At 38.5% G+C, this 24,373-nt stretch overlaps 1 protein-coding gene across 2 annotated transcripts in view; it reads right to left on the reverse strand.

Annotated features, from left to right (window-relative positions):
* Window positions 1-24,373, reverse strand: part of LOC145994646 (TOX high mobility group box family member 4-like) — an 855,605-nt gene that overhangs the window by 479,179 nt on the left and 352,053 nt on the right. Inside the window, exon 4 of one of the 2 annotated variants that reach the window (XM_083130789.1) lies at window positions 3,069-3,107. The exons of the other annotated variant lie outside the window; for it this stretch is intronic. The gene's annotated coding sequence lies outside the window, so the exon portion shown is untranslated. The remainder of the gene's footprint in view (window positions 1-3,068; window positions 3,108-24,373) is intronic. 2 annotated transcript variants of the gene reach the window in all.

Here is a 24,373-nt window from a genome sequence, read left to right on the forward strand (position 1 = left end):
CGGCAAATTTGTACTGATCCTTGAGTAATGTTGTATGACTCATTCCCGTGTTTAATTTTCTTCTTCTGTATACACCAATGTTACAGTTTGCCTATCGGACAAATATTATGAGACAACAAACAAAAGTGTACCGGACAATAATTATGGGACAGAGGGAGTATATGCTTACATCAAGAAGAGAGGAGAAATACAATGAGAGAACGATAAAGGAAGAAGGTAAAGAATTTGAGAGATGTGATAACTTAAAGTACTTAGGATCAATAATAAATCAAACAAACAATATATCTGATGAAATAAAGGCAAGAATAGTCGTACGAAATAGATGTTCAATGGCATTGAAGAAGGTTTTTCTCTTCCAAAGAGATAAGCAGGAAAAAAAGATCAATATAGTACAAAACAATTGTACGGCCAGTTGCAACATATGGGGCAGAAACCTTGATCTTAGTGAAAAGGGATGAAGATCTGCTGAGAAGATGGGAAAATAAAATATTGAGAAAACATTTTGGAGCAGTGAGAGAGAACGAAACCTGGAAGGTGAGAACAAACAGAAATACAAGAACTGCATAATAATACGGAAATTGTGACAGAGATTATGTGTGGACGAATTAGATGGTTAGGACATCTGTGGCGAATGGAGGATTGTAGGGTGCCCAAGAAGGTATTAAGTGGGGGACAAGGTGAAAGAAGGAGGAAAGGAAGACCTAGGAAACGATAGCTCGACGACATGCAGGAAGACCTGAGAATACCGGGAATCCGGAGATGGAGGACGAAGGTAACAGATAGAGACGACTGGAGACTGGTTGTGAAGGAGGTCAAGGCCCTACATGGACTGTAGCGTCAAAGACTAAGTAAGAAAGTAAGTTTATTTTACTTTGCTTTTCTTCCATACCGCGGAATGTATTCGGGTGCAAGTTGGGCTACTTCCGGGGTACCCCCCTTTTCCTTACCTAGGTAAGGGTCGAATAAATAAAGGTTAAGAAAAACGAAAAAAAAAAGACAAGAACTTTGGATTTGTTATTTTGATAGACACCTTGTTATGGGACTATCGCATAGTCACATAGTTGGCGCTCTCGCCTTTGGTGTGAGCGGTCCTGGCTTCGATTCCAGGTAGAAGCCCCAATTTTTTTTCTCAATCCGCCAATAATTTCTGCAATAAATACAATGCATTTAATATCAATATACAGTGGACTATTTTTAATTCGAACAGATTCGAATTCTGGATAATTCGATCCTGTCCCCTTGGAATTCGTATTAAAAAGAGTCCAACGCATGTGTAAGTTCCACATGTTACCATCACGCAACGTAGATAAAAAGAGCGCCACACACATTTACTTTCGATCTCTTCTGCAACTAACTACAAGCACGTACGCAAGTAGAGAGAGACAAAGTGGTGGTGGGGGGGGAGTGCAGGAATGTTTACGCGTACGAAAAAGGGAAAACATGCTCGCCAAAAGAGAGCGAGAGGGGGAGAGGGAGGAAGAAGAAGGAATTCCAGCCAGCGCTGTACAAATTGGTAGTCAGATTGGTTTTGTTACGTTAGCGGGTGTATTGATTTGTTCTTCTTAACGAACATGGTTCGCCGACATCTCGAATCAACCCAGGCTTTTACACAACAGTGATCCCGCCATTAGAAGCAGAGGCATGCGGCGGAAGGAGGAGGGAAAACTACTCTCATGGCTCTCTCCCGTAGGGTTGCCAATCCATGATGAATTATCGTGAAGGCACAATGATTTCCTGACATGTACAGTCATCAGCAATAAAAATGAAGCACCCAGACCTTGAAATGGTTCCCATGCATGTGCCGACAGCGAACCGCAATAGCAAGTTCGACCAGCGTCGTACAGTTAGGTAACACACGTGAACGCTATGCAAGGAAGCGAGTGTTTTAGGATTTGGATGTCTCATTTTTCTTGAGGCTGACTGTACATGTACAGTCATCGGCAATAAAAATGGGGCTCCTAGATCCTAAGTTACTCGCTTCCCTGCAAGGCGTTATGTGTGTTGCCTAACTCTTCTGCGGTGGTAACAGTTCCCATTGAAAATTTGCTATTAAAATCAACTTACCGCCGTAGAGTTAGGCAACTCACATAGAGCCTTGCAGGGAAGCGAATATTTCAGGATCTAAGTATCCCATTTTTATTGCCGGTGATTGTACATAGTGTCCGGCTAGAGTACTTAATGTGAGAGAGAAAAAAAGTAAAGTTCACGTGCAAAGATAGGGAAATGTGGAGGTAGGGCTTCACACATTCTCCCTCTCGGTAGACATCTTATATCACGTATTCTTTAGTGTGCAAAATTCACCTAAATATCTAAGGCTGTTATTACATTGTTGAAACTTCACATGACAGTCACAAATATTGAAGAGGGCATATTGTAACGAAATAACACTTCTATTCCATAATTACATAGTCAAGTAACCTTTGAAATATGACATTCAGGAATCCACTTAGATGAAAAGGCTAGACAACAACAAGGGGAGAAAACTAGAAAATATGAGTCATAGAATAGTTACATGACTCCATCCAAGACTTAAGGCGAGGAGTTACAGTTTCGCACCAGTTGTGCGTTCATTTCAATATCGTCGGAATGAGCACTGCCACTAAAAAGAAACCCGACTCTACATGTCCCATGTTGCAAGTCGAGGCGGTTTTTCAAGTTGATTATTAAGCTGCACACGATGTTTCAAAAATATGATAAATAAGAATTTTTAGACTCCCATGCATTCCTTATACAGAAGAAAAACGCAACAACTTCAAGTTACGGCCAATCAAATGGGAGTTTTCGACTTCCTCCTACAACAAATCAAATCTTGAATGTGTCCTCTTTCCATTCATTTATTTTTCTACGCCATCGAAATTATGATATTCCCAAGAGAACAAGTAAAATAATACTCCCATAAGCTTAATGCTACGTTTTCTCCTCCTACGACTATCCGTGCACATATATCTCTTTCTCCAGCTCGCCGCGGGAAAAGGTCGGTGGGGGAGGAGCAGTTTAGGATCCTTGAGTCTGGCTGGACATAAACTGTTCCTCCCGCTCTTAAGAAACAAAATATGGAAAAAACTTACCTTTTGGAGTCCTGAAACCAGGTCTTTAGTCTGCTCTCTCTGAAACAAGATAACATTTTTTTAAAGAATTATATTTACTAAGACATATTACAAATGTACAGTAACATAAGTATTTCCGTTAACATATACTCAAGTTACGAGAAAGAGTAATTTATTTTTCATTTTCTTAATCTAGTAATTTCTTCATGTAGGGTAGCACAAGTTTGTTGCATTATAGGACAAACCCATTGCGAACCTACATATATGTTAAAAGTCTGAATTAGTGTCGATCTACTTCAGGAAGAATAATCATTAGGGTGATCGTGCAGTCACTTATAAGCCACTGCGAATGTCTTTCTGGGAACTTCCTCCTCCATTCTTAAACTAGCTGGTGTGATAAAAGCAAGCACAGATATTGAACATTGAATTTTCATTTCCGGAGAATTTGTAAAAGTTATAGGCTTCCACTGCTCTTCACTGGTGCAATGTGTGGAAGAGGCGCCATCTGTAAAATGACAAAAATGGCCCACTTGATCAGTATTGCAGCCTCAAGGTCGTTTCGATTAATGTGGTTTAATTTTCTTCGCTTTTCTGTCACTTCTGGCTAATCGCGAATATGAGGATGTGTGATGATGGAATTGAAGAGTCACTCACAAAGAACACCCATGCCCAGGCCGGGAATCGAACCGTCGGACCCGCGCCGTCGTTTCTAACGAATACGCCACAGAGGTCGGCTTGACGTTTGTAAATAACTGTTGATGTCTCATGCAAATTTGAGCTGTATACAATCTGCCATATATTTTTTGTCTGACTTCTAAGCTTTTCATTTGATTCTCCCACGTACACCAACAGTAGGCGAATTGTCCATCACCATTTTCATTCTGTCTGTATTACACAATGTGATGCTAATGATGAAACAATAACGTCAATAAATAGAGTACAATACCTGTTTCGAACCAACATAGTTTCATTCCTTATCCATCATTCCATTATCTTTGCCGTTGACTGTACTATAGTGTGTTTTAAAAGTTCTGCAGGATTCAAAAAAAATAATTTTAACTCGGCAAGCCATAACACGCACTGAGGTTTTCCTGCATAAACGCCATCTTGGAATCCCGTGATCACCTGCACACACACGTCATTCGGACTTTTGGGATTTTGCACTACTAGTAGTGTTCTAACAACTTACCAAAATTCAGCTTTTACGGAATTATTCCCGACATTCGACGTTATTTTCTCCTCCATTCCCTTGTCTCGATACATGTGTCACGTAGCTCTCGCACATCACTACTTTTATCCGAACTTACAACTGGTAAGTTTGTCTTATATATTGGAGTGCATTTAAAACAAAATATACTCCAACCCATTCAAACAATTGAACGTGAATTCCAGGAAGAAAAAATCATTTTTTTCCGGATGTTTTCCTGTCTTCCATAAAGTTCATTCCTCTCCCGACAAAAAGGTCACTTAATGCCACTTATCCATCACGCCTTTCCTGTTCATTTCTTGAGTCTGGCAGACCTAACAGTGCACTTCTAAGTGTAAAGCGTAAACTTCAGTTCCCGCTCGCCTCTCCCCTTGCGTTTGAAATATTCAACATTTTGTTCCCTAATGTAACTTTTGAGAGCAGACTTCCCGGACGAAAAATGGAAACCAGACAACGACCAGGTACGAAGAAAGAAAGAAGAGAAAAAGGTACGGAAGGTGGAAGAGGAAGGAGACAAAATAATAACAGGGCTTGAGAAGGATTCTGAAGTGGAAGGGTGGGAGAGGGAGAATATGGAAAATAGGGAAAGAAGGAAGGGTGGGTGGGGGGAGAGAAGTCTCTGAAGAAACTCGTTTGCGAACTTCGTTAATGTATGCGGAGGAAAATGCAACTTCCACGAAGAACAAAAAACAACGGTCCTGACAAAGATCGAACCAAGGACATTTCTACCAAAGTGGTACGTGAGAGTGAAAGATTTCCCGTGTAATATAATACAAAGGTTTCATGTGCAAATCCTGTAGATTTGGGACAAACTTGCTGTTATTATGTAACCATGAAAACACACCGTAACATTTACATCCCTTCTTGGCAGACTAGACAGACAATAGTAAAAATCAAACTGCAATACATGATAAAAGGTACATTAAAGAAAAACAAATGATAAAAGGTGTATCTCTAAAAAAAAAAAAAAGTACAACTATTTTTCTGTAAGTATAGATTATTGCCGTATCATCTCTGGCTGATGTGCATACGCAGCTTAGGAACGAGTCATAACTCCAGAAGCGTCCAATCAACAAGCGAGCCGATGACGTTGTGTCAACTCAGAACCTATCGCTGACCCTCTTGATCGCGGTCTACGCTGTTGTTAGGCTCACTCGCTAACTAGATAGTGAGATCATTTTCATAACATCGCTAGCTGATGCGCATATGCAGCTTAGGAACGAGTCATAACGCCTGAAGCGTCCAATCAACAAGCGAGCCGATGACATCATCTCAACCCAGCACTTATAGCTAACTCTCTAGGCTGTTGGCAAGCTCGCTCGCTAGGTAGTGAGGTTATTTCCGAAACATGTCTGACTGTTCTGCATTTGCAGCTTGGAAGCGAGTCTGCAAATACAACTCAAATGCCCTTACTTGCATTCGACAAATCAAGTCAGACTTTAACATAATCTCTCTCGTTTTTATCCCACAAAACATATAATAAATTGACAATGATAGGTCCCCACTACAATAAATGGCATTACAATAGCATGGAACATTTCTGAGGGCCCAAACCCTATCTAGAGTACGGTCTTGCCTCTTTCGACTCATGCACATTTTGAGAAAAAAAGTTACCATGCACAAAGAAGCAGTTCATGAAGATGTTTATGGGTCTAGTGCTCACTCCGGGTTTTCTAGTCGACTAACCACATAATTATGCACAGAACTTGGCTTTCTTACGAAGGGAAACTTGCGTTAAGTAGGGATAATCAAGGATTAGACTCATGAGGGATTCAGGGGACTGGGGAGTGGAAATAAATCTGACTTTAAAAAGCCAGAACGGTTGTTATGGAAGAGCAAAACGCGCATTCTCGTGGCTCCAGGAAAGATATTCATACAAGATCCTAAGTTACATGGCCTTTCAGACACTGCATTGTTTGAATTGTTGGTTTCGAATGTGTTCTGCGGAACCAAGTACACGCCGTTAACTTTATTATTAGTTTTATTGTATGTGGTGGAGTCAATACCACACAGCGTATACATTTATTCATAATGGGTGTACAAAAGACGGGACATTTTGAAATAGTGATATAGAGAAGAGAATAAATAGTAACAAGAGATTTAATCATGGAAATGAATAGTGCAGAGGATGCCATTACATAAGTACATAACGCTGAAGGAATGGGTAAGTTTATGTCTTGAAGATTACCTCCAGTAGATGTCGACCTTTTCTAGGTAAACATTGCTGTAGTCGTAGAGGGATACCCTGCATAGCTCGACGTAACATGTCCACAGGAATCTGGGCGATTTCCTCACAGATCTTTTCGTCTGTGAGGATATCGCCCAGATTCCTGTGGACATGTTCCTCTACGATAGCAGGAATGGTTGCTTAGAAAAGGTCGTCATCTACTGGAGGTAAACTTCAAGACATAAACTTACCCATCTCTTCAGCGGTATGTAATTATGTAATGACATCCTCTGCACTATTCATTTCCATGATTAGATCCATTGTTACTATTTATTCTCTTCTCTATATCCCTTTTTCAAAATGTCCGGCACTTTTAGACACCCTTTATGATTAGTGCTGAAGCCAAGAGCACTGTGGGTGGTCTTACAGTAAATCTAAATATGAGGTACCTATGATATGTTAGAATGACAGTTCAAAGACAATTTGTTGCGAAATTAAGAGACAATATATTCAGAATATCTTCAGCAGAATGCGCGAGTCTACCAACTGCGTAGACCGTGAGCAAGAGGGTTAGCGATAGGCTCTGGGTCGTGATGACATCATCGGTTCATTTGTTGATTGGAGGCTTCGGGAGTTATGGACTCGCTCCCAAGCTGCAAAAGAGTAACAGCCAGAGAAATATAGGAAATAATGTCACTACACATTTGTTACACACAATAAAATACACTTGTGCTAAATACACATAAATATCAAATGCGCAAATAAAAAAGAACCCGGTAAGTACGTAGCACTAAATATAATAGCTTAATAACGCTTACGTGGCCACTAAAGTATTGTGAATATGTAGACAACAGCGAAAGCACACCACGCGAACATTCACGTGAATTCTCTCGAAATAATTCTAGGCAGATGTAATTTTGCAGAATCTGGAGTATCAAATTGGTTTTTCGATAGCAGAGGTGTCGGCCAAAGATCCGGCCGAACCTTAATGTGTGTGGCAGAATAAGTTAAAGAAGAAAGAAATAGGGTATATGAGCTACGAAAAAGCGTCCCACATCGTTCAGCTGAACATTCCACCAATCGATTAGCTCTCAAGACAAGCAGTTGTTTCTAGTATAAGGTGGGGAAAAGAGTATCACAGCTAGATCGGAAATTACAGCTAGCAAGTATCGAAAATGGAACTACAATATTCATTCGGGCTCGTTCATAAGGTCTTTACATTTGACAGTCACACAATCCTTTATAATTATGAACGCGTTGCAAAATTTACACGCGATTGTGGACAATATTGTGATGCACAGAGCATTTGTTGTTTGCAGGTGCAAAATGAGCAGCTTCATTTAGAATTGATTGACCAATTAATTTGAGTGGATCATGTGTGTAAGCGTATAAGCATGGTCAAACACTGCAGTGTGATGTATTATGAGGTTGTTGGACGTTTTACGTTGACTAAATGTAAAACATGCTCATTAGGGATGAGCCTATTGATAGTTGAACATTGTGACAGTTTTCAATTCTGCCAATTAAGTATTACAATGCAATTTACATGTACTATGCTATGGCACTATAGCAAACACGATTCTGGAAAATATTTGTGTATTCGTGCGTTAAAACCAGGGGTGCCCACACGCAGCGTCATGGGAATATTTGAGGAGACAAAATTTTATACCAATTCTATATATCTTCACACAAAAATTGGGGGGATCGTATCGGTTAATTGACTTGTTATTGATTCTTAGTTTTGGTTATTATGTATAGTTTTTCTACCTACCTGTGGGTGATAGCGGCGATAGGGTTGAAAAGAAACACCACCTCTTATGCCTTTAGAATCGGTTTGTATGGAGGAAGAGGGGCGTGGTATTCTCATTAATACAAGGTTAGTCGAGCAGACAAACAGTGCAGAATAAGGTTGACTAACAATGGCAGGGAGCCTAAAGTATCTAAAGTAAACGTATATTGCTTAGATATGTTTGTATTATACAGTGACGCAACCACAGGAGGCAGGGGGCATCCTCCCCAACCCGACGGATGTCAATTCTAGGGGTGCAAGGAGGGACAAATATTGACGGCCAAGGGCACCTGCAAAAGGGGGGGGGGCACAGAGGAGCAATTACCTCTTTCATTTCAACTTTTATGCAAATAAAAATTCAGTTTGTAAAATTTTATTGCTTGCTTCGCTCGCATTATCTGCTTTTATCGTTTTCGTCAAGTTCAGAGCTGTAGCTAGGGGCGGCGGGAGTCGGCCATGGGCGCCGAATGATCTAAAAAAAGTTGTGAAAGAGAGACTGCCTTGGCGCCCCGTGATGATATTTACGCCTTATTAGGGGCAAATATTGACGACCAAGGGCACCTGCAGTGGGCACAGAGGAGCAATTATCCCCTTCGATTCCAAATTTTATGCAAACAAAAATACATTTTGTAAAATTTCTTGCTTGCTTCGTTCGCATTATCTGCTTTCGTCGTTTTCGCCAAGTTCACAGCTGTAGGTAGGGGCGGCGGGAGTCGACCACGGGCGCCGAATGATCTAAAAAAAAAGTTGTAAAAGAAAGAATGCCATGGCGTCCAGTGAAATTATTTCCGCCCTATTAAATCAATGTTGTTTTCAATTGCAAAAATTGGATCTAAAAATTTTCTTGATCGCTTCGCTCGAAATCTGCTTGTTTTCTGTAATGTAATGTATTTTAAGAATATGTGTTGTATATTTGTATTGAATAAGCATTCAATAGTACACAACTTAGTGTTGGCTTGTTGCATATGTATTTTCTTATTTTATGTTGTTCCACGTTCCGTATGTGTAAAACATATATTGTACATTAAAGTTACCCTACACATGTATCTTCGGAATGCATTTATCATTCATTTCGTACCATTCAAAAATACAGTCTGTGTGATTGATTTCCATTGCGTTTACACTATCTAATAATGGTATTCCGTGTTTGTACTTGCAAAGAAGTTGTTGTTGAACGTATTTGATGGTGCAGAAGATGATGTGCTCCAATCTCTTCCAAATCTCGGTTCTCCTGGATTTGATTAACAAAATGACAGAATGAAAGAATCAATTGATTTATTTTACTTCTCGTTTCTGCTACTTTTGGCTAATTTCAGAGATGAGAATGAATGATGATAAGATGAAAGGACAATCACAAACACATGTGGACAGCACACAAATCCAAACCACTTTATGAGCCTCCACTGGGTATCGAACCCGGGACCCCTTGATTACAAGGCGACGACTCTACCACTGCGCCATCGGAGGCCCTAGACACCAGAGCATTATTAGCGTGAAAAATGCTGTCCAGGGTGTACTTTGTGGAAGTGAGGTTGACATTTGAGTGTCTCTTACACCCCTAATATGATAGACAGGATTATTAAGAAATGCATTCATATAGTATACGTGCCTGACACAAAAATCAAAGATTTCGGCTAACTACGATGGTGTCTGCTCGCGAAAAGTGATGTTCAAGGTTTACGTCTTGCTCCAACCAAAGTGGCCCTCACACCTTTTATCAGAAGGAGTTACTTCCAAGTATTGGAGTGAAAAAGGCAGAAAAGGAACATCCAAACCTACCCAGCCCAATAGGCCGTTGATTGTAAAGAAGGAAATGTGGATGACAAAAAGATCATTCCTGTCATATTGACACTGCTTAGAGCTCCAGAGAATGTTGAATGAGGAAGTCACAGGCAACGTCATAATACGGCAGTGTCCAAAAAGTAGAGAAATGGAAAGGGAAGATTTGCACGATCATAAATATTTATCAAGGACTATAACTCACTTTACGTGCATAGGCAACAGTACTGCTAGTGTCAAACAGGCCCGTGATTGAAAGGTAAACAAAACACAGCATATCAGAACAAGAGTTGCTCATTCTGTATCGGAGGACAATCTCTTGGTAAAGTGTGCAATGTACAGTACGAACATGGCACAAAGACGTCAGCTAATAAAATCATCGGACACCTGGAAGCTAATCGAACTGAAGTCACAGCAGCATTGACTGTGAGTAGTGGTATTGATACTACGGACAGGACGAGAAAGTACGAGCCCCCCTCAAGCAGCTTTGCTACACTTAAAACAGGCTTAACATGTCCATATGAGCTTTTTGAGCAAGTGTGGAACTCTTGCCTAATCCAAGATTTTTGTAAAAATGCCCTCGGGAATTTTTCAGAAAGTACGAGCTCCCCTCAGAAAGTACGAGCTCCCCTGAGAAAAAAAGAGCTCCCCTGTACTACGGACAGGACGAGAAAGTACGAGCCCCCCTCAAGCAGCTTTGCTACACTTAAAACAGGCTTAACATGTCCATATGAGCTTTTTGAGCAAGTGTGGAACTCTTGCCTAATCCAAGATTTTTGTAAAAATGCCCTCGGGAATTTTTCAGAAAGTACGAGCTCCCCTCAGAAAGTACGAGCTCCCCTGAGAAAAAAAGAGCTCCCCTGTACTACGGACAGGACGAGAAAGTACGAGCCCCCCTCAAGCAGCTTTGCTACACTTAAAACAGGCTTAACATGTCCATATGAGCTTTTTGAGCAAGTGTGGAACTCTTGCCTAATCCAAGATTTTTGTAAAAATGCCCTCGGGAATTTTTCAGAAAGTACGAGCTCTTCAGATTGATTTGCTTATACTTACAAAACTTGCATCAGCCAGATTTTTGTTTATAAATTTGCCAAAAATTGATATATTTTTGGCTACACCAGAAATTAAGCTTATAGTATGTTTTTCTGTCAAAATCCCAGGAATCTTGAATTGATATCTATTGGGTTCTGAGACCGAGTGGAGTGTGGTGTATTGTCTTGTAATCAAAAGGTTCGGGTTTGAGTCCTCATAAAATCTGATGGCAAAATGTTAATATTGTTGTTTTGTAAATACGGGGCTTTGGGTTCGAGATCAAACCCCCCTCAAGCAGATTTACAAAATTGCATCAGCCAGTCTATAAACTTGTATCCATACCCACCTATACATATTTACTTCAGGTTTAAGTTCAATTGGATACTATTCAATTTGCTTATCTAATATTAAAACAATGTAATATGCAGAGCCTACCTCTAGAATTGCTTCGTGTTTGCATGTTTCTCCTCTGCGTCAGTGTGTGGAATTCCTGAGACGGTAGTATTGATTTTTTTCCTCAGCGCCAGTATTTACAGAAATTCCCGATTATTGCATCAGCTAGTTATGTGAGAGTGACTGAGGGGAACAGACGTGTTGATACAGTGCTTCTCATACTTACTGGTTTAAATTCATATTGAACAATATAAAATCTGATATTTGTTGTAATCCACTCATATTTAGAGTCAAGCTTATATTTGTCCCAGCCTGTTATATATAACAAGGTTATTGCTATTCAAGATATGCATGTTCGTGCAGGCATTTGCGCTGGGTCAGTGTGAATGATTTTCCACTTGTGGGCTATTGGCTTTACAACCTGTCATAAGATTAATATTAATAATATTAATCCATAGAGATTAGATTTGAATCCCAGGAAATTTTATATAAATACCAAAACCAAAAATATTAAGTGTATACACACATACACACATATACACATACAAATCACACAGCTGAACCCAACTGATATTTTTTATTCAGTATAAAGTTTTGAATTGAAGCCCAGGAAATTGTATATAATAAACAACAACAAAAATGCCGAATCAAAAATATTGTAATCAGTGCAATAAGAATATATCCAGCTCCAATTGGGCCAAGCATCAAAAAATTTGTAATCCAGACAAATACAAAACTCCCACAAAAATTTGCCCCAAATGCAATAGAAAATACAGCATGCAATACTTCACATATACACATAAAGATACTTGCTCTGTACAACCATCTACATCTGGTCTGAAAAGAAGGCACGAAGCACCTGTTAATGCCAGAGCAGCAAAACAGCCACGCCATGAACCTATCCGTAGCAGTTTTAACGGCCAATTAAGAGATCACCGGTTTGTATCAGAGCCAAGATGTGGCATTGAGAATTTCTTGAACAGTATAAATTCTGATCTGCAGGCAATTCTTAATGCACAAAATGGCTCTTATAAGCTGTCCCTCAAATTGTTTGTACAATATAAGAAACCAAATGGCACAAAATTTACACAGCCCCACATAACAGAAACTGTACCTGTATATTCAAATTCAAATTCAGACACAATAATAGGCAGATTGATGGATCAACTGAATATCAAACACTCTGAATTTGCGGCAAAAGAGTCAGGATGGAGCCTGTGCGGTTCATCACACAAGCTCTATGTTAATATTTCTGAATTCAACCCATTACAAGGATCCACTTATGTGCCATTGCCTGCTAATATCAAAAACAAAAGAGCCGTGGTCAATATAAAAAACGCCGACCAGAAATGCTTTTTGTGGTGTATATTAGCTGCTCTGTATCCAGTTTCAAGGCATCCTGAGAGAATAAGTTATTACAAACACCATGAACATCTTTTTGACGATGCAATGGAGGGTTTGGAATATCCAATGTCTATTCAGAATATTGACAAATTTGAAAAAAGGGCCAGGCACATCAATGGCAAACAATTATCTATTAATGTATTTATTTGTTCCACTGGCAATTGCCCGATAGCACCTCTCAGAATCAGTACACTTGATGATGAAGCTGCAATTCCGATTGATCTGCTCTTAATTGAAGGGGATGATACATGCCATTACACTCTAATACATAATCTTGAAGCTTTAGTGAGAACACAACTAGACAAAACTCATACAATATTCAAGTTGTGCAGAAGATGCTTAACTGTATTTGATGGTCAAAAAATGGTAAATGGGGTTCGTGAAAAAAATGCAGAAATTGCTAAAAACAAGTTAATTGAGCATCTGAAATACTGTGGGAACCATAAACCTGTTCATATGGTGATGCCCAATCCAAGTGAAAATTGCAAATTCAAAAAGTATGAAGCCTTGTTGGAACACCCAGCATATATTGTCTATGATTTCGAATCGAATCTCAAATCTCTTGCATTCTGTAGCCCAGATCCAGAAGAATCCTCAATTACACCATACCAGCTACATGAACCTTCCAGCTTTTGTTATGTAGTTGTACAGGATGGTGTTGTTATTAAAGAATATTCATACAAGGGACCAAATGCCATCAAAATATTTGCACATAGAATAGAAAATGTGTGCCGTGACATAGCATCTAACATCTTATTAATATCAAAGCCCATGTTGCCTTTAACAGAGGAACAGATTGAGGATTTCAACAATGCAGAAAAATGCCCGGTATGTGATTGTGAATTTTCAGATACAAATATCAAGGTTCATCACCATTCTCATACAGATGGTCGATATAAACAGGCCCTGTGTAATAGCTGTAATATTAAGATCAAGAGACCAAGATTTATCCCCATATTTTGCCATGGAGCATCCAATTATGATTTCCATCATCTGATCAGGTACGAGGGTTTTGACAAACAGAATTTAAATATTTTAGCTGAAAATGATGAAAAATATATATCTATTAGCAAGATAATTAAAGTTGATGGTGTTTCTATTCAATTAAGATTTCTTGATTCTTACAGATTTTTACCTGCTAGCCTGGCTACACTGGCCTCTCAATTATCTGATGATCAATTCAAAATCACACGTGCCTCGTTTCCAGATCAGGACCTGAAATTAATTAGGCGGAAGGGTGTATATCCATATGACCATGTCACAGATTTTTCTAAATTTGATGAGTGTTCCCTGCCACCACAAGAAGCATTTTATAGCAAAATCAGAGGATCTGGAATTACTGATGAAGATTATCACCATGCCAAATTGATGTGGAAAAGTTTAAAATGCAAGACATTTGGTGATTATCACATGGCTTATTTGAAACTTGATGTTACTCTCTCAGCTGATATATTGCAAACATTCAGAAAATCTTCCATGCAAAATTATGGACTGGACCCAGTGTATTTTTACAGTGCCCCTGGTCTAGCATGGGCTGCAACGTTTTTGAATACCAAAATGCAATTGGATCTGATCCACGATCAAGATAAGTATCTGTTTATGGAGGAATGTATAAGAGGAGGGATGGTGCAATGTTCCCAGAGATATGCCAGAGCAAATAACAAGCATATGCCTGATTATGATCCAGCACGGCCATCAAATTATATACTTTATGTGGATGCAAACAACCTCTATGGTCACGCCATGATGCAAAAACTGCCATATGCAGAGCTTGAGTGGGTTGAAGATTTCAAAATTGAAGATCTTCAGAATTTTGATGACAGTGAATATGGCCTCTTCTTAGAGGCTGGTCTGATAATTCCAGATTATTTGCACAACAAATTTTCTGATCTGCCCCCAATTCCCGAGGTTAGGTGCCCACCTGGCTCTAAACAGAAGAAGCTCATGATGACCCTGGAGCCGAAACAGAATTATGTCATATATTACAAAAACCTCCAGTTCCTGATGAAACATGGTGTTCAAGTGACCAAAGTTGGCAAAGTTTTGAGGTTCAGGCACTCAGAATGGCTGAAACCATACATTGACACAAATACAGAGCTTCGAACATCTGCAAAAAGCCAATTTGATAAGAGCTTGTTTAAATTGATGGTGAATTCAGTGTATGGCAAAACAATTGAAAATGTCAGGAAACATACCGATGTTAAAATAATTACTGACCCCAGCCGGAGCAAAAAATTGGTTGCAAAGCCTAATTTCAATTACAGAAGAATTTATGATGAGCACATGGCACTCTTCAACATGATGAAAACAAAGATCAAGTTTGATAAACCTATTTATGAAGGGGCTGCGATATTGGAATTGTCCAAATTACATATGTTAATATTGTATTATGATGTGCTGAAACCTTTTTATGGTGATCGTGTAAAATTATTGTACATGGACACGGATAGTTTTATTCTTGAAATTCAAACAGAAGATGTTTATCAAGATATGTCACAGCCTGAATTGTTTCAATATTTTGATACCAGTGAACATACAAAGATTCAACAACACCACAACAAAAAGGTGCCTGGCAAGTTAAAAGATGAGACACTTGGTGATGTTATTGTGGAATTTGCTGGGTTAAGTGCCAAGGTGTACAGTTTTAAAACATGTAGTGCTGTTGTCAAAAAGGCCAAGGGCGTTGGCAGAGTTACTGTGGAAAAAGAGCTTGTATTTGAAGATTATAAAAATTGCATCAAATCACAGAATTCAATTAGAACATCAGAAAATAGAATTCAGAGTGAGAATCACTTGCTGACTAGCAATATTGTAACAAAAGTGGCCCTGGACCCACATGATGACAAGAGATGTATTTTATCATGTGGCATACATACTTTACCTTGGGGGCATTGTGATTTGAAAAGTGGAAATCAATGCCCAATTACAGAGCATGATTTGAAATAAATAAACATGCCTATGAACTTATTTGGGTTCAAAATTATGGACCTGCCCACACCACAACCCTCTCCTGATATGCTGTCTAAACTGAGTGGCTTGTTAATTATTCATCTGAATAGCATATTTACAGATAATGATGATGAAACAGGCAAAATATTGTACATATTTAACAATAATTTAAATCATTACCAATTACCTGTAGGTGGGCAATTGCAATTTATTACAACCCCTGAGGGTGATGTCAAGATTTCAGTAGGGAGAAATATTTATAGAATTAAGCACTCAAACATGATTTCTGGCACTGTATATACTGTTTCTGCTGGTGACTGCTTATATATTGAGGTCCCTGGATCTTATGACAAGCTTATACCCTTTTTTATAGAATTAAGAATCAGATATTCAATAATAAATAACCATTAAAAAAAAATGCCTAATGATATATTTGGCCACACAAGACATGAAGATCACAGTGATGAGATTCTGATGCTTGATGTCAGAGTCAAGAAATTAAGAAGTGATTTACAAGCTTTACAAACCACACTCAATGCCAGTCTTCAACTAGAAATTACAAATTTACAATCACAATGCATGGACCCTCTTCTTAAAATTGATTCTGAACTCAAATTGCTGCTTCAAAAATATACTGATCTGGCAACATTAGATAATTTTCAAAGTTTAGAAGAGGCTGTAGCAGCTCTTCAAGCCAAATTTAAGACCCAGGCTAACAACTCCGAGCAATTGAAACAGCAATTGGAAGAGCAGATAAATAATGTCCAGACACAGCTCCAAACAATTGTCAAAAGCATAAAATCACAAGAAGATTTTGATCTAGTGATTTCCACTCTAAAGGAACAGATTCAATCACTCCAGATACCTAATCTGGACCCTCTGCACAATGCCATAGCCGAGGTTAAAGAAAAAATTGAGACGCTTGAAAATTTTATGAACAACTTGCCATCTTCTGATGCTTTGAGTGCAATAACTCGGAGTGTTGCCAACATTAAGCTGCAACTTGAAACATATGAAGATTTTGGAAAAATTCAAAGTACCATAACCCATCTTGAAGGTACAATAGCAGCAGTGCAAAGTGATTTGGCAAATGTACAAGAAACTCTAGAATCTCGCCTGCCCGGGATTGTAGATACTCTTGTTAGTGTCCAGCAACAAATCACAAAGCTTGAAAACCTCAACACTGAATCTGAGCTGTCACATTTTCATCACTTGATCGATGATATCCAAACAAAACTTGAAATTTTACAACAATCAACACCCTCTCAGGCAGATATAGCCCTGCTCCAAAATGCTATGCAAAATGTGGCTGATGCATCTGAATTAAACAATGTGAAATTGGCACTTGAATCTTTGCAAAATACAGTATCAAATCTTCCCACATCACAGGAACTTAAAAATATTAAGAGAGCTGTGAATAGGATATTGAAATCAGAAGATATCAAGAATATCCAGACAGAGATCAAACATCTCACTCAGACAGTGGCCACTCTACCAACCAATCAACATATTAATGAACTGCATGCCCTGTTTGAGGATATCAGAAGACAGGTCCATGATCTTACTGCTCAAAATTCAAAATTGGCAGTTGTTGAAAATTTGCAACAAATTGTAGCTAATATCAAGCAACAGCTAGGGACCATGGAATCCAATCAAGCAAATGCTCTGTCTGTTTTTGCCACCCAGCTTCAAGAGATTGTGCAACAATACAAGAAACTTGTTGTGGACATAAAGATCAAGCCAGGCCACGATGATGTTGTTAGGACCATCAATGAGCACCTTGAATCTGTAACAAGCAGATTGCTTACAGCAGAAAAGGAAATAACAGGCATAATCGAGAATCCAAAACATACAGTAATTCTTGAATTGTACAGTATCCCCAACAAAGAATATGATTCACCATTTACACCAGGTGGCAAAATATATATGCTATCCCCTGCACAATTTTATTACCAATTTTTTGTTGGGGGCACATTGAGACCAATCAAGATCAAATATTGGCATCAGCCACAGGCACACCACTACCCTACCTTATCAATAACAAATGCTGAGAACAAAGTGAAAATCACCAGTGTAGAGTTAGAGGATTTTACAGATCCCAATACATTAGAAACATCTTATGCTGAAGATGATGGATCTCTGGAATTTAATATACAAATAGGAGACAAATTATATTTAGAAAATCCTGCAGTATCAGCTGCTGAACACCCCATAGTTGCAATATTCTTGTTTACATATTATGTCTAGACAAATTATTGTTGATGAATTACACAGACAGGCCAGACATAATTTTAAGAGACTCCCAGTAGTCACAAAAGGCATAGATGATTTATGGCAGAGCGACTTGATTGAGTTGTCAAGTGGGCAGTTGAAAAACTTAGACAAAATCAACAAGGGCTACAAGTATCTACTCACTGTGATAGACACATTTTCAAAATTTGCCTGGGCTGTGCCACTCAAATCCAAGACTGGAAAATGCGTTACAGAAGCCCTCAGGACAATCATCAATCATTCAGGAAGATCACCGCGCTATTTGCAAACAGATAATGGCAAAGAATTTTATAATTCAGTGTTTCAACAATTTATTAAAAGCCAAGCAATAAAACATTACTCGAGTTACAGTGATCTCAAAGCCTCAATTGTAGAGAGATTCAACAGAACCTTAAAAAATCTTATGTATAAACAATTTACACTTCAAGGTAATTATAAATGGATTAATATTCTTCCAGAACTTCTACATAAATATAACAACTCTGTCCATTCCACAATCAACATGAAACCCTCTGAAGTAACTTCATCTGATGAGCAAAAATTGATCAGGACTGTTTATTATCCTAGATACCAGCCAACAACAAGAAAGGCCAAATACAGGGTGGGTGATCAAGTAAGAATCAGCAAATATAAGCACTTATTCAAGAGAGGCTTTACAAGAAACTGGAGCACCGAATTATTTACAGTGGTTCAAGTTAAACCTGGGACCCTTAACACATATATAATAAAAGATCACCGAGGAGAAATTCTCAAAGGCAGGTTCTATGAACAAGAACTCAGCAAAACTAAACAGCCTGACACATATCTCATAGAAAAAATCATCCGCAGAAAAGGCAACAAGTTATTTGTCAAATGGCTGGGTCATCCGGAAAACAGCTGGATCGATGCAGACAAAGTGATAATATGAGCACCTGGGATGTTATAAAAAGGCTGCCAGAACCTGAACAGCAGAATAAGAGAAATGGCAACTTGCTACCTGATAATATTAGGTGTCTTATTGTTGGGCCATCTGCTTGTGGTAAAACTACACTAGTGGTTGATAATTTTTTATTGGCACCCAACTGGTTAGACTGGAAAAACAGGCACTTGTATGTCTTCTCTAAAAGCTTGGAACAATTAAAATATCAGCAGCTGATGAAGCTATATGATGGATTGGATATAGCCACTTTTGAACCAGATGTTAAGCCACTCCATGAATGTCTCGATAATTCTGTTGTTGTGTTTGATGATGTTATACTGGATAATCAAAACAAGGTTAGAAATTTCTTTACACAGGGCCGACACAAAAACATTGATTGTTTCTACCTGGCACAGACTTTTTCAAAAATACCGAAGCAGCTGATCCGAGACAACAGCAATTTTATATGTGTGTTTCATCAAGATCATACCAACCTCAAACACGTACATGATGAATATGTAGGTGGGGACTTGAGCTACAATGATTTTTCCAAGTTTTGCAGCAGGTGCTGGAATCAAGACAGTTATGGGTTTGTCACAATTGATATGACAAGAACACCTAATAGCGGCAAGTACAGAAATAAAATCAACGATTTTCTAGATGTTGAGACGTATATAAATAACCATGAAAAGGCCAATAATTGATGATCTTAAGTTAAGAGATTATCTTGTAAAAAGATTCAAGGGATGGAAATCAGAGAACCGAGGAATTTATGAAAAACACAAACAAACAGAACAGCCTGTAATTGATGCTATTAATAATTTAGGTAAGAATATCAAAACTGTTACAGAGCAAAATCAAGATTTGATCACAGAGCTTGTACCTGTAGCTGCAAGGAACATATTAGATTATCCATTCACCCCACTTTCCAGTATTCATACACCTAGTCCTGTTGCTCCTAGAAGAATTGAAGCTACTCAGGATCCTATTGAATTGGGTCTTCTTGCTCAAAAATATTTAACCACACCTAAAGACAACAAAGATGAGGTGTTTGGCTTATATGCCGACACAGAGCTTGACGGCAGCATCATACATAGAATTGGCAATTTCAGAGTAACATTTATGGGAGATGATATAATTGTATATTCAGAATCTCGTCTCGGAGAAAAAGGTGGTTTTGTTAAGTATCCCGGCACACCTGGATTGTGGGAACTGATGACTAGGAAAAGGCCTGGCAGCTATACAGATCAAGATTATGAACATTACAAAGAAATATTAATAAAATCAGATGCTCTATACCAGAACAATGATCCCACACAAAAAAGAGTCAAGTCTAGCAGTGGAGCAAAATACAATAATTTAATCAAGCCCATATGGTCACAAATCAAGACAGGTAGTGGAATCAAACAATACAACACCCTGCCCAAAGAATTTGTCTGGGTTGATGATGTCAGGAAACTTGTAGATAGGTTGTTGGTGATAGCTGGGGAGGAAAATGCTGGGAACCACAATTTTTACAATGAAAAAGTTGGAATTATGGACATGATAAGCACAAAATTGTCTAATTTTATAGTGAATGACCCTAAGGGGATTGGATATCTCATAAAAATTATTAATACTCTACCACCTAAATTTTGGAATATTTCTGAGGGTCGGGGGCTTGTTAATGACATTATAAACAAGCTGCCATTTGAACTACACATTCCAGGCTATCAGTATTGTGGTCCAGGCACAAAATTGGATCATAGATTAAACAGAGGGGATCCTGGTGTAAATCCTTTAGATGTTGCTTGTAGAGACCATGACATAGCATACAACACACATACCGATCTTGACAAGAGACATGTTGCAGACAAGAAATTAGAAGAGGCTGCATTTGGTAGATTTGTAAGCAAAGATGCTTCTTTGAGTGAGAGAATATCAGCGTTGGGGACCACCATAGCTATGAGTACCAAACAAAAACTGGGGTGGGGGTTGTGAACATGTATATAATAAACATACAATGAAGGCCAAGGGTGTTATGTATCAAATACCTTATGCAGGTCTCAAATCTCTTAAAACTATTGACAGCCTTTTGACCAAAAAGCAGCGCAAGAAAAAAAGCTCTTGTCTTGCCAAGGGACATGGTATGAAATTGTTGCTTAGCACCCCCCAATTAAAAAAATTACAGCAATCAAGAAAAAAATCACATGTGGGGGGGTTTATATTTACCATCCCGGCCATCTTAGCTGCTCTCGGGGCTGTTGGGAGCTTGGCTGGGGGATCAGCTGCCATAGCAAAAACAGTAATAGATGCCAAGAAAAATAGGGCAGAATTAGATGAGCAGAAGCGCCATAACCTGGCCATGGAGAAAAAAGGCAAAGGTGTTAAGAGAGCCATGAGTAAGTTTAAAAAAAACAAGAGCCGCTTACAAACCAAGATATTGAAGCTTTAATCAAGCCACTGGGCATCAAAAATTTTAGAGGTGTGTACATGTCTGATTCTTTACCGGAGCAACCACTCAACAAAGAGTGTGGCATTGTTAATTTAGATGAGTACAAAAATCAGGGCACTCACTGGATTTGTTATCTTAAATATTTAAACAATAAGACATTTGTGTTTGATTCATTTGGAGGTGTTCCACCTGAAAATTTAGTAAAATATCTAAATTCATCTAATCTTTATTACAATAATGCCCGTGTTCAAAACTTCAAAGATGTTAATTGCGGACATTTGTGTTTATCTGTTCTCAGATATATGTCTCAAATAAATAAACCATCAATTGAAAATTTTCAAAAAGCCTTGTGGTATCTGAAACATCATGGGGGTATTCCATCTCACCAGCCAAAATTCAATATTGAAACTCAAATTGCATGATGACATAGTGTATCCCAAAACAATAGCTCTCAGAGCATTTTACGGCATGTACTTGATACCTAATATTACGCACCACAACAACACAATTGCAGTAGGGGATCAAAAAATTGTCATCACTCCAGGGCAGTATAATCTATCCACTCTAAATGCTCAATTACCCAGAGGTGTAGTGTTAAGTCAAAATTCTGTCACTCACAGAGTAGAGATTGTATCTGCCACAGAAACAGTGCATCTGGGTACTATAGGAGAGCTGTTGGGATTTGAGAACAACACAAAACTTGAACCGGCCATCAAACACACTGCTATTAATATACCTAAATTCTTAGCCATAGAGACTCTAAATATTCACTGTAATGTGGCCGAGGGTATGATCACCAAATCAAATGGCATAGGCACTCACAAACAAACTGGCATCATTGCAACATTCAAACCTAACTCAGAATTTATGGAGCCCATCATCTACAATCCATCCCCAACATTATATTTTCCTGTGTGCCATAACAGAATAGATTATATTGAATTGATGGTCACTAATGAAAAAGAAGAATTAGTTGATTTTGCTGGAGCCACAACAACTGCTATCATAGAGATTAACATTTAAATAAAAATACATACAATGGAAAATATTGAGAGTTATGAGCTACAATCATTCCCCCCAAACAGGAGGACATTTGCAAATTTAAATCAACCCAACACAGAAATCGAGGTTGATCTTGATGTAGGGGATGGATTTATACACCCCCACAGAGCAGATCTATACATCAAATTTGATGTTGTAAAGCTCGATGGTACAGATTATCCGGCAAATTCAAATATAAGATTGGTAGATAATTTTGTGCCGCATCTGTTCTCTGAAATTGAGATCAGAAAACATGGCGTTGTTATAAACAGAATAGATTATCCCGGCATTACCTCTACAGCTTTGGCCACTCTAAAATTATCCAAAACCGAGGCTTCTTACTACAAAATAGGTGGATTTGAGGCTGGTGATAAGATATTAACCAAGAGCCACACTGTACTGTTCCCCATGCGCCTGTTGCCAGGATTCTTCTCGGATTACAAAGATATTATGTGGAAAGGCGGGTTAAGAATTACATTTAGAAGAGCTGCAAATGATAACAATGCTTTGATGAGGTACAGCACATTAAACTCTACAGGGGAAGCTTTGCCTAATACCTTACCTGATGCAGGAAAATGCATTATTCAGACTATGGAGTTAAGAATCCCAGTTGTTGAATATGAGGCCAGTTACGCTCTTAAACACAAAGCAGATATAGTAAAAAATCCACAGATTCCTCTGCAATTTTACACATATCAATGCGTACAGAAGCCCGCATCTGGCACTTATTATGAATTTGATGCCACAAATTCATTCTCCAGTATTCAATTTGACATGCCCGATTTCGTGGTGGTACTGTTTCAGACCGGAAGACACAATAATCAGGAAAAAAATTCAAGTAGATTTGATAACTGCAACATCAAGAACATATATCTTAAAAATGGCAGAAATGAGGTTTTTCCTAGAGAAAATTATAATTTAGACATTTCCAAGGATGATTTTCTTAAATTATATGAAGCTTTTTCTTCCTTCAAGCGCGTCACTACTGGCAATACTGACCTGTACTACACACCAGATGAATTCAAAACACAGAGACCCATGTTTGTCATCAACACTTCAAAAAGAAAACAAGTTGTGGTTAATGACAGAACAAACATTAAAATTATCTGTGAATTCCACGAGGCATTACCTGAAGACACCATATGCAGTGTCATTCTCATAGGTGAAAAATCATATATTTATGATGTGAGAAATGAGAGAGTCACAGAGCAGTTCTAGAAGCACGATTCAGGGCTTCCCCCATGGCTTCCCCCATGCCTCGTAATCAAGAGGTCCCGGGTTCGATAGTAGCACAAGTAGTTTGGATCCCACTTTAAAACTGTAGGGCCAGTCCCGATTAGCCTTACTGTGCATAAAATAGACTTAAAACAGCAACTCGAACTAGAAACACGATTTAAACACAGAAACCCTTTGGATATAAAACAATACTTTACCGTCAGAAAATATATTACCTACCCATTTTATACCACCTCTGTTCGTAGCAGATACCTATCCAAAATACAAAAGAAATACAGAAATATTGCAATAATTATTCTATAAGTTACAGACTTATGTACAACAAGACCAAGCCTAAATGCAATTCAGTTTGCAATAACAATATCCAGAAGACAATTCCTCAATATGATGGATGGTCCCTGAAAGAGTACATAGTATAGATAAGAATTTCTCTTTGAGTTCCATGACAAATGACATGTAATTTCCCTCGGAAAAGGCACAATAGAGGTAATATCAACAGATATAATCTAATGACGATGAATAACTCTGAAAAGACGCAGTATAGATTATATCTGTTGGCATACAACCCCCGGCCATGCATAATTTATTGTTGGCCGAAACATGGGATTGATCAAAAGATTAGAAAAAGCATGCAATGTTTACTTGACCTCCATTCTAATGTATTGATTATGCAGTTTTGCCCCGTATTGTTGAGCTCCCAGATAACAAAACTCTGGCGATTCTTAA

The sequence above is a fragment of the Lepisma saccharinum genome, chromosome 1 (genome assembly GCF_977018435.1).
Source record: "Lepisma saccharinum chromosome 1, izLepSacc3.1, whole genome shotgun sequence".
Lineage (NCBI taxonomy): Eukaryota > Metazoa > Arthropoda > Insecta > Zygentoma > Lepismatidae > Lepisma > Lepisma saccharinum.